This window comes from Balaenoptera acutorostrata, chromosome 10, assembly GCF_949987535.1.
Source record: "Balaenoptera acutorostrata chromosome 10, mBalAcu1.1, whole genome shotgun sequence".
Taxonomy (NCBI): Eukaryota; Metazoa; Chordata; class Mammalia; order Artiodactyla; family Balaenopteridae; genus Balaenoptera; species Balaenoptera acutorostrata.
Window position 1 is genome coordinate 42,243,242 of NC_080073.1, and position 12,351 is coordinate 42,255,592.

The window sequence follows — 12,351 nt, forward strand, 5'->3', positions numbered from 1 at the left end:
TGGACCAGACCAGGTGTCAGTTCAGAGACTTAAGCTGAAAATCTCTCCTAGTAGCAGAAAAATAGTGATTTTTAAAATTAAGGTGGGAAAGATGTCACTTAAGTATTCCATGTTTATTATAAACACCTTTAGCTGAGTTTCCTCATTGTGCAGTGTTAATGAGACCAGATGAGAACCAACCTTTTCTACACTGTAAAGCTCCCCTGGAGCTCTGTCAGGCCTTTATGATCCATTTTCAAGATGATTCTTGTGTTCCACGTGCTCTGGAAGTCACATAGTGGCCTTTACTGAAAACATAGGTGCCTGGCCTAAGTATTTTGAGAAAATCTAAAATAATAAAAGATTGACTTCAAGCAAAGATAATCTTTACCTGCCAAAGAGAACTCCAGAACTCTGTTATGAGAAAATAGATGGTTTTTGTTTGCTGATGCTATTATTTTTATCACCTACAAAAAGCATTAAGATAGGCTCGTGATAAATGCCCATCCACCATCGGAATTATCTTAGGGCTCCAAAGTCCTTTCCTGTTCATTTCTGTTCCTCCCCACTAACACACACACACACACCCCAATACACTCACGCACATGCATATGCACCCATACACATATATACACACACATCCATATACCACACAGATATATGCACACACATACACACATACCACACACATACACTCATGGACATACTCTTCTCTCATTCTCTTGGCATCATTTCTTGAATAAATTATTACTTGCAGCTGCAAATTTTTAAATCTACATTAAATCTCCATTTTCTCCCTCTAAAATAACAGTGGCTGTTCATCATGATGTGATCCTTAGAGACTAGCAGAGCCATATTCTATGATTAATATATAATTAATATGCCATTCCATTTCAAGTTTCCCAAACCCTTATTTTTCAAAAAGGAAGTGAATTTTATTTCAGTTCTTTATGCTATTTAATAAGTATTCCATGTGATGTTCTCTCTGAAAGATCCATGTTCGTTCACCTATTACTTTTCGCCATTTGAAAATGAGAACTAGCGCACTGATGTTTCTTGTTGGTTAAAGATGAAAGCATCAGCATAAATTAGAGGCCTGGAGAGGGTCAGACATTCTTCTGATAGGTGTGAATGGATTAGAAAATTTAGACCAGACTTTTAGGTTAATTGTAAGATGAAAAGTTATCTCTGCAAAGCAGTTTTTTTACATACAGGAAGAGATTAGTTCCCATTTCTGCCCCACATGTTGTATTATAAACTTGTGCTTTCCCGAGAAGCGAGATCCTGCATTTTGTTTTAAGTCCAACTGTTAGAGCCGTATTTTTTTTTTAACCTGTAAAATAATTTTTACAAGGAGCAACACCTCCACCTGTGTCATTTCTTGGAGAGCTTCCTGGAAGCCTGTGAGTTCCCAGTCAGTGAAAACAAGGTTGGTAAACTACATCAGCTCTTCTCTGAAACCCACGTTTTATACCTGTAAATGAACAAATACTGATTTCTACTGTAAACATCCCATAACAAATATTTGCAAACATTTGAAGCTTGTCGAGCTTCAAATCAACAATTCTTAGAATTATTTTTTTTAATGATGACATTACAGGAAAACTCTTTGCTCTTTTAGTAAACACAGACTCAGCTTTTTGGTGAGATAAAATATGAGTCCAGATTTAACAAAGTTGACTCTCCTTTTCCTTTAGATCTAAACAAGGCACTTTCAAAGCAGTCATGTCTACAGCTTCTCATTCTCTCAAGATTTCTATTTTTTTAAATTGAGGTTGCTTTTTTTAGTTTTTGTTTTTATAGTATTTATATCATATAAATACAGGTTGTAAAATATGGCATCTGATTTTAACAAAGGATAACAAAAGTTATTGGGGTAATAATAAGTTATCTCAATAACACTAAGTAAAAATGTAAGCAAGTATATTATTTAGTTTACCTGTCACTTTGAATGCTTCTCTGTCACCATGTTTATACCCCAGCAGTCCTATACCCTAGAGTCTCCCAATCTTCCCTTGACCTTGGAGGTAATGTTGAAGGGCTAATTCCTATTTTGGCTAAAGTACTTACAAATACAAGCCTCTCAAGAATCTTTCAGAGTAAAGAAGAGAAACATAAAATAATTCTTTTGTGAAGCATTGGTGTTTTCTTCTTGACAACACACCCTGATAGTTGTTAAAAGAGCCAAAGATGGTAGCATTTATTTTTAATCTACTATTTATGTACTTATTCGCTGTTCTTGGAAAGGGATATAAATTAGCCAGTGTTTTTTTTTCCTGAAAATTGAGTGTGTGAAAGTGTGAAATGCCTGGAAAAGCTTTAAAAAAAAAATGATGGGGCTTCCCTGGTGGCGCAGTGGTTGAGAATCTGCCTGCCAATGCAGAGAACGCGGGTTCGAGCCCTGGTCTGGGAAGATCCCACATGCCGCGGAGCGACTAGACCCGTGAGCCACAACTACTGAGCCTGCGCGTCTGGAGCCTGTGCTCCGCAACAGGAGAGGCCACGATAGTGGGAGGCCCGCACACCGCGATGAAGAGCGGCCCCCGCTTGCCACAGCTAGAGAAAGCCCTCGCACAGAAACGAAGACCCAACACAGCCATACATACATACATACATACATACATACATACATAAAAAGAATGTAAGCAGACAAGAATATCATTAAAAAAAAAAAAAATTAGGGCTTCCCTGGTGGCGCAGTGGTTGAGAATCTGCCTGCTAATGCAGGGGACACGGGTTCGAGCCCTGGTCTGGGAAGATCCCACATGCCACGGAGCAGCTGGGCCCGTGAGCCACAATTGCTGAGCCTGCGCGTCTGGAGCCTGTGCCCCGCGACGGGAGGGGCCGCGATAGAGAAAGGCCCGCGCACCGCGATGAAGGGCGGTCCCCGCACCGCGATGAAGAGTGGCCCCCGCTTGCCGCAACTGGAGAAAGCCCTCGCACGAACCGAAGACCCAACACAGCCAAAAATAAAAATAAATAAATAAATAAATAAATAAGAAAATCCTTAAAAAAAAAAAAAAAAAAATGATGGCCCATTCATTTAACCCATTTCACAAGAAAAATGCAAAATTCGGAGGCATTCAAACTGGCACATCTTTGATAAAATTATCATTATGATTAACTGATTTGAAAAATCACAAAACTATTTTCTACACAGTTCTATTTTTTAGAACTAAAAACTAAAACCAAATGGTCTTTCAGCCTATTTGCCAATAGAACCTCTAGCAGGTTTTTAAATTTTTTACTTTAAATATTTAAATATGAGTTTTAGCCCATTGGGCAATTTTGTCAATATGATTAACTTCTAGGTTGGTGTAATTGATATACCTCTCAGTCCACAGAGTCAGATGTGCAAGAATCATCACTTTGATTTTCCAAGTCGCAATTAAATTTTTATTTTGAGCTCTCATTTCATGGGGAAGGAAGACAATATCCATCAGTTTGTACCCCACTCACCCAACCTTCCACAACTTTTCCCTGAAGCTGGTCTAAATTCCAGTAGGAGAAAGCTCTGTAAATTAATAAGTGCTTTAGACAAATCAGAATTTTGTTTTGGTTTTGTTGACATTTTTTTGTGTGTGTTTTTATTGCAGTAAGAGGAATGGGACGAGGGGAGTAGCTGTGAGAATGAAGAGGAGGGTGGTGATTTTGCAAGTTATTTCAGGAGATGTAATCCCAGGATATGCAGCAGGAGAGAAAGGAGAACTCATGGAGGACTCTGAATCATCTCACTGGTGGATGGTGGTAAAATGATTGGTGATGGAACAGGACCAAGACAGACTGGTGAGTTATGAGTTCTCTTTAGATGTGTTGATTTTACGTAGCTTTTGGGACACTCAGTTGGAGAAAACCTAGAAATATAAGTTGTAAGCTTCTAGAAATATAAATTGGGTATGCAGGTGAGAAACATGGCTTGAAGGTGCAGCTTTGATGGTCATCCTCATACGTGAGAGATGAAACCCTAGGAATGAATGCAATTACACAGATGAGGAGGGTGCAGTGTTAAGACAAAGCAGTTGAGGAGAGACCCCAAGGGACACCACTTCTCAGAGGGGAACAGAAGAGGAGCCAGCGGTGGAGAGCAAGAAGAAACAGAGAGGAGAGACTAGAGCAGAAAAAGTCAAGGGAAGTGTAAAGAAGGAAGCGGTCCACACTGTGAAATGCTGCCAAGCTGACTCAGACGACGTATTAGATTTGGCAACTAGGAGATCATTTGATGGCTTTTGAGAAATCTGTTTCAGTAGGGAAGAGGAAAAAAAGCCAGACTGTGGGGTGACTGAGCTGTGAAGTGTAAGCAGTCATCAGGGAGTAATCTCCTCAAAGAGTTTAGCAATAAAGAGAAGGAACAAGTTAGGGGAGCCGATTATAGGAAAAGTTTGGACAAAGGACGCATTGGTTTGGGGTTAACGTTTGTTATTGTTTTGTTTCATTTTTAATCTGGAGGAGACGAGCATAATTTTAAACTGAGGAAGGATCAAAGAGAGAGAAAGAGAATGCAGATATAGGAGCTAAATATATGTATATATTTATACATATATACACATGTGTGATGGAGTTGAGTCCCAGCAGAGGTAGAAGGAGGTGGATGGGACCATGAGAACTGGATCATACTTAGCCTTAGACAAGAGTTTCTCCTGAGAATCAGTAGGGAAAGGAGAAGTTATGTGGGTGTTGTAGAAGATAAGGTGAGAACTTAGATTATCTGTGTAGCCCCTGAGATACACAGCATGCATTTAATAATTTTGCCCTCTATTTCCAGAAAGAAGGGTGGCAATAATAAACCATGATTGATAATCATTGATAATTTTGGTGTAAGTCACACCAAAATTCATATGCACCTTTCCCATAAAAGATATTCCATGTAATGCAGTAAGGAAAATGAGCCTAATGGTTTTAATATTCCTGTACAGTGCACCTTTGTGTCCAAAGACACATGCCAGCTTCTTGTTTAATTCTGCAATATCTGCTCAGTCCTCTGGAGAAAAAAAAAAGAGGAAGAAAGTTAACAGCAGAGGGCTGCGACCAAAGTGAAAATGTCTAAATGTTGGCAATAGCGTTTGGAGTGACCACCTTTGGGTGGTCTCCTTCCAGGTCTCTTGGTGACCTGAAATTTCTGCCTCATTTCTTGTTTAAGGAGAAAAGAAGTGAGGCTTGACCCTCAGAAGGAAGGCGCCTTGATTGTGGTGAGCACATAAAACAATGACAAATGTAACAAAAGGGTGTTTTAGTATCGGATTTCGTTTTCTCTTTATGTCACTAAATTATAAAAGTAATGACTGCTTAATAACGAAATTAAAATTACAGGCATGTATAACATAGGGATCAACCACCTCCCACACTTGTCACCATTCTATTACCCCTGCCCGGATTTGGGTATAAGGAGTTTAGTGCTTCACCTTTCTGAATTTGTCTGTATGTGCATTTACAACTAAGTAAGTGGGATCTTACTATGACTATTCTCCAACTTGATTTTGTCATTTTATTATATATTATAGATATCTTCCCATGTCGGTGCACGTGGATTCTTCCTGGGCTTTTTGACAGCTGCTGAAAATTCCACTTTATTGCAGCACAATTTATTTAGTCATTCCCCCAAAAGAGGAACGTTTAAACAGTCTCAGGAGTTTTACCACATCAAAACCACAGTAAATATCTCTGTACGTACATCTTTGCACTCTTGTTTTCTCTTGAATAAATTCTTAGAAGTGAAGACAAATCACTGGGTCAAAGGGCATGTGCATTTTCAGTTTTGATAATAATTTCCAGTTTGTCCTCCAAAAAAAGACCCACTATGCCCTTTATCCTCCTACCAAAGTTTTAAAGAATGTGTTTTCCTTATGCCCTAGGCAATACCAAGTGTTAATAATCTTTCATATTTCCTCACTTACTGATGAAGAAAATGTGAGCATAAATGCAGAGACATCAGGGGAGCTTACCCTCCTGGAAAAGCAGAAGGGGATCATCTGTGGGGGATGAAGAGAAGGGAGAGGGATGATGCTTAAGGAAACCTTAGGGGACAGCCCCTTGGATGACGTGGAACAGGAGCTGAGCCAGAATGTCTAAGCAACTGTAAAGGCCAGAGGAAACTGAAAAACAAAAAAAGTTCAGAAGATTTTATGAAGTAAATACAGTTATTTATGTGAATTCTCTGGTTTTGGAGCAAGAACAATAACAAGAAAATGGATGGCTGGGAGGATTGAAGGTTGGTCAAGTTGGTGTTGTAACAGAGTTAACTGGTGAGAAATAGAAACTTCTCCTGGTGGAGTGATGACCTGGAGGTCTAGAAGTGGGACCAGGAGAAGTGAGTCAAGGAGAAGGGATGCTAGAGCAGAAGAAAATAGAAGGTTCACAAGATCACAGTTAGCTCACAATCACGTGAGAGGCAAGGTTTAAGGAAAGTGCAGGAGTTGGAGCAACCCAGATAGCTGGTGATGATCAGAGAGCGTCACTTCTGAGTTGTCAGCACGGCAATGGAGCAGCTTCGGGCTATGATGGGATGTGGGGAACAGAGTAGGTGCTACAGTGAAATAGAGCTCAAGGTTGCCAGAGAGCATCAGGCAGAGCCAGGACAAAGGGGCGCTAGCCGGGTCATCCCCTGGGATGGCAGGATAGGCTGGAGCCAGATGTGATAGGCCTCGAGGGTGCTTGAATACATGAATGATCTGGAGGTTGGTGGAAGATGGTTGATGGAACACAGGTGGCATTGGTAACTAGAGACAAGAGCTGGTTGAGGGAAGGGTCAGTAGGTGACTGTGAAGGAGGCACAGCCTACAAGTCCTTACAAGGGTTTGTGTGTTGAGGGTCGCAGTGGTGGGAAGAAGGAAGTATTTATCTTCTGGGGTTGCTTTGAGGATTAAACTAAATATCGCATTTTAAACATGAAGCATTCGTTACTGAAACACAGTTCAGTGTGCAAAAAATGACAGTTATAATGACACATCATAGAGGGTTTAAAAATACATATCCATTTTAAAGATACAAATCTTCACAATATTGTAAATTCTAACTGAAAAATACATTGGGCATGTGGACAATCTCTCAACACACAGACAGAACCTTCTTATGTGGATACAAGCAGAGATCCTAGGAAAAAAGCCAACTCCGTGGTTTTAATGGTTTCTCACACACAAAATCAAATATAGAAATTCACACTTTAAATCTCTTAAAATGTGAAACTGTTTCTGTCCTTAAAGTATGCGTTGTCTTCTGACTTATGCTCAGGTCTCGCTATTTTAAAATAAGACCAAATTATATCAGAAAAGAACAGTTAGGGACCATTGATGTCCAGTTCTGTTCAGTGAAGCTATTGATTCTGTGAGTGTTAGATGTTCAGGGTTAGTCTCCACTGGTTTGTTCGTGGATGATTTAATAAAGCTGCCCCTACCACACTTCTCTTCCACTGTACCTGATGGTGCTGGGGGGGTCTTTGCAGGCTGACGGAGTGCAAGTCAGATAAATACACTCCAGTCCTGGAAAGACATCTTCCCCTTAGGTTATCACCAGTGCCTTTGATAGGTGTCTTAGCCTCAATCATAGCAGTTAACCACATATATAACCTACCTTTTTTTTTCTTTTTAGCATTTTAAAAACCTTTTAATTGAAGTATCTGTACACAAATACATACATACATGTATAGGCATTTAAATTTTCAAACTCTTTATTGAAGTTATATATGTAAGGGTATAGCTCATTAATTTTCACAAACTAAAAATACATAACTTGCACCCAGATCATGAAACAGAATATTACCATAGCACTAGTACCCCAGACGTCCCCCTCTGCTCCCTTTTAGACAATAACAGATGTAGAGATATAACTTATCTTTATATCCCTTTGGTTTTTAGTGTGTTGGGTTATTTTTTTTCCCTGTGAAGGTAATTTGTTTTTCTACTCATGACTTATTCACCAATATTTTTAGCAAAGCAATGACACTTTTGGCAGCATTAATTCCTAAAAGTAGAGGCTAACCTGTTATTTAAGCTTTGTTAGGAATTCACACGCTGGACTGTTTCAGGTTTTGTTGTGTTCCCTCTACCCTTTCTGCCTTGCTTTCCCAGGCTAACTCTTGCCAGTCCCTCAAGATTCAATTCAGGGATCTTCCTCAGTGGTTTCCTTGAAGTCCTAGATTGAACTAAGTGCCCCTTATCTCGTTTCCCAAAAGGTGACCACATTATACGAACGTGACCTTCTAATGGGTCTATCTCTCCTGCTACACAGTTAGGAGCCTGGAGAGCAGGGACCTTGTTTCAATCCTCTTTGCTCTCCCAACATCCAATAGGCATTTAAGACACAGAGCCTGTAAAATATGTGAGATCTGAAATAAAATACTGCAGATATTATATAATATGTATAATATATGATATTATATAATATGATATATAATATAATATATAATAAAATGGTGGGAGTCCATGATATGAAAAGAAAAGCACAAAATCTAAATTAGTACTAGTTTTATGGGATATCTTCAAAATGTAACATTAAGTCAACTGATCAACTAGAATTCAATTTGTAGTTTTTATAAAAATTTAAGCGTTAAATCACAAGAACTAAATAATTCATTCTCAAAGACTCATGATTATAAAAGTTATATAAACCAAACTCACGATTACATTTAATATAGGAAATAGGGATAGCTGGATGTTTGATAATACACGATACGTTTTCTAAGAGGCAGCATGCCCAGGGCCAACGACGTCCCCCACCAAACATACATACAGTGCCTGGAACCCAGCAGGATCTCACGACTGTTTGCTGAGATGTTCCTGTTTAATTTCATTTCAATTCTGCAAGCACTGCTCAGAGATATTATAGCCGAGCCCTTGCTGGGGGGCTCAGGTTGATCATGTAATAAAGATTCCATCCTGCAAGGAGCTTGAAATGTAGTAGTGGGAAAGACAAACAAGTATAGACCAACCAAGAATGACATTTCCTTTTGCCTTCTATTTACCTATCCCGTCGAGAAAACTTCCGTCCATGAACACAGTTTGCACTAGGACATTCAGACTTTCCAAAGGGACTGCATAGCCCCATCTTTGTAGGCAAAACTTCCGGAGCAAATTTAAGTCTGTTTTCCATTTTCTAAGATGGGATGCAATTGGTGAACATCTTTCCATTGACAGTAGTCCAGGTAAACATTTAGCAAAGATCACAGATCTAGGAAGGCCCACATTCCTGAATAAGATACTGGAATAGATACTCCATCGTTGTATATCTCTTTTTGTAGTTTGACCCTTGAAATAGTAACAAATTAAAAGTACGTCTCTGGACAGCTCTTCTGCCTCACCTGATGAAAATTCTGGTTCTTTGCACAGGACAGCCTTCTCTCCCTCAATCATCATGCCGACCCACACTCTGCCACACACCTTTTAAAGCCCAGCCCAAATTCCACTGCCTTCTGAAAGACTCTCCTGAACTCCTCCTTTCTACCTTCAAGAGAGGTAACCTTTCCCTTCTCTGAACTCACATTCCACTTATTGTCTGCTCTGAGATCGTTTTGCAAGCTTGCATTTTCCCTTGACTTGATTATAAGGCCATGTTTGAAAGGGACAAATCCCATCTTGCTCATTGTTCCCTTCCCCACAATGTCTGTTGTGTGTGGGGTTTTCCATGAACAGTCGCTGAACACAAAGGTTCAGCTCAGGGGTCTAACTCCAATGTATACATGCACACATGGAATAAGGATTTGGTGCATATCACCATATTTACAATAAATTTTTCTTGTACTTCACAAGGAGGTATTCCTCACAACCAATCCCTAACATTTTTTTTTAGGTGGTCTTCAGTTTTTGATGTTTTTGGTGTTTGTTTCCTGTGGGGTGTTTTAATTTTGGAGATTTATCAGTGAAACTGATCTATCATTTGGGCTAAGAAATTATCATCATCCACACAGTCTTAAAGGGAGTTGCAGTATTTTATGGTGAACCACTTCCTTTAAAGCATGTGATATTGATTTCACTAATCTAATTTGTTAGCACCCTCTAATACTCTGCGGGTCACGCTGCATCTTGAAACCAACTGACTGAAGGAGCAAATAGAATAACTGAAAATAGCCTCTTGCCCACTAGAGACCCAATCAAATGCCATAGCTCCTGTAAAGACTCTTTGAATCCTGTGTTCTTCCCTTCTCTAACGTCTTGGCTACCTTCTCAGTTGTAATTGGGCAGGGTGCGGGGAGCTGCAGAGGACCCTGGTAGTATCACATGTACAAAGCCATGCACTGAAGGCTCTGCTCCTTCTTCAAGATAATCCACTCCCCCGAAATGATTTTCCCCTAACCATTTCCTGCCTACTCTCAGTTCAGTGTTTCTCAAACGTCAAACATTCCTTTCCCATATACTCTTCAAGGTTTTTGCCTTTTTTTGTGTACTACCTGTATTAGTTTTTACTTAATCATTTTCTTTATTATTTCCTCTTTTTTACTTAAGTAAAGACCCACCTGAGTCCCCCAACCTTACCCAAGATTTATAGAGTATAGGGGAATCTGGGGCTTCCTAAATCCCTCCACTTCGTCCCTCAGATTCTATCTTGGCCAGAGAACCTTGCACACAAAGGGGCTCTGTAAATAGTGGCAGAAGGAGCAATCTGTCAACGCTGCTAAGAAGACCACGATCACCTTCCCGTTCCTCCTTTTGCCTAGTCTAGGTTATAAACACCCTGAAATTGGTGTCCCCAGTGTTAAGACTAGTAATTTATAAACTCATAATATAAGTCTCATTTTGTAGTAATCTAAAAAGACAGAGTTGATCTTCATTTTATTGGTATTGAACTATGCTAAAAGGTATATAATGGCCTTGTTTGTATGCCTCCCATCCAATCCTTCCAAATGGACATACACATGTATGCATGCACACAAACACATTTTTTAAATTGTCACAGTGATTAAAAAAAAAATAGAATGAGGCTGAGAAGCTCACTGCTAAAGTAGGGTGGAGATGTTCTTCCTCACAGCTTGAACTGTTTGCTTTGGTAATCAACTCAAGCTAGTAAACAACCCAAAGCATGGGCTCAGTCTTTTCCTGAGCCAAATTCATCACTTGAAGACCAAAATACATGTTCATATTTGCTGACACTATTTAGACAGCTTATGTAACAACATTCGACTCAGCTGGGTAGATGGGCTAACAGTGATATTATAACATCCTTGGTACAGAAGATTTTAGATTAAAATAGAATTTTAAGTTAAAATAACCAGCTGATGTAGCTTTGCATAACAAAGAATCACCAAGCCCCAAACGTATTCGCCAATGAAATACTTGCATTATCCACCCACTGCTTTGGTTCCCCTGCATTAATAACACTTAGTAAGCACAGGAGTTTGCCAGCAGGAAAATACACTTAAGTTTCCTTAGAAATGCAGACTGGTGAACAACTTTGTTCACTTAAATGTCATAAAAATGTTTATGAAATTCCTTCTTTACCTTGTGTCCACAGCACCTAGTAAAGTGACCTTTCCCTATGTGAATTCAATGAATACCTACTGCAGTAAGAAAAAAACCAAAGATTTTGAGGATTAACTATTGAAATGGAATATGTCTAGCCTATTGTAGGCACTAAATAATGGCAACTATTATTATCAAATTAGACCAGCACTCATTGAACAGAAATGTAAGGGATGGCATGGTAAAGCAGAAATTTAACTGAGCTTGGAGGGAGTCATAATGGGAGGCTGAAAACCTGCCCTTTAGACCCTGCAGGGAGACAGAGATTCTGCCCCGATACTACTGGGAGGCCACTGAAGTGGGGCATACCCAAGCCACTGCCACCAGGCCATCCTTCCATGCCTGGGAGTGCTCCATTACACACAGGAGAGCCTTGTCAGCTGTTCATGTCCCTGAGGATTGAGATCCTTCCATGGGCAACTGCCTGCATATCATTCCTGGATCATCCAAGCAAAGGACTCTTGACTGTGCCCCAAGATTTTGCGAAGCCCCATCCAAATTGGAAAACTGCTCTTTCAACCCCTGCTTTTCAAGTAATGGGACACTCATAAGCTCCCCTAAACAGAGGGTGAGAGGCCTTACTTACAGAGGGGAAGAGAAAGACCTGTCACCTGTATTTGGTTGGAACTAAATGGTCAAGAAACTCTTGCCAGTAAGTCATAAGATTTGGATTCCAGACCTGGTTCTGCTGCTTCTCTGGCCAAGACAGTTTACTTTTCTGAGCTGCCTTTCCTCATCTGAAAGTATTATTTCCTTCTAGCTCTTACTTTGTCTGAATTGAAAATTATCCATTTAAATTACTTCCATTTTACCGTATTGACCGTTTAACTAGTAAATGTTTTCATTGCCACACCTCTTTTTCTAAAGACATCATCCCTTCGTAAGTTAGCTTTATTCTACAGAATTTATCTGCTGCCACTTTATTCTA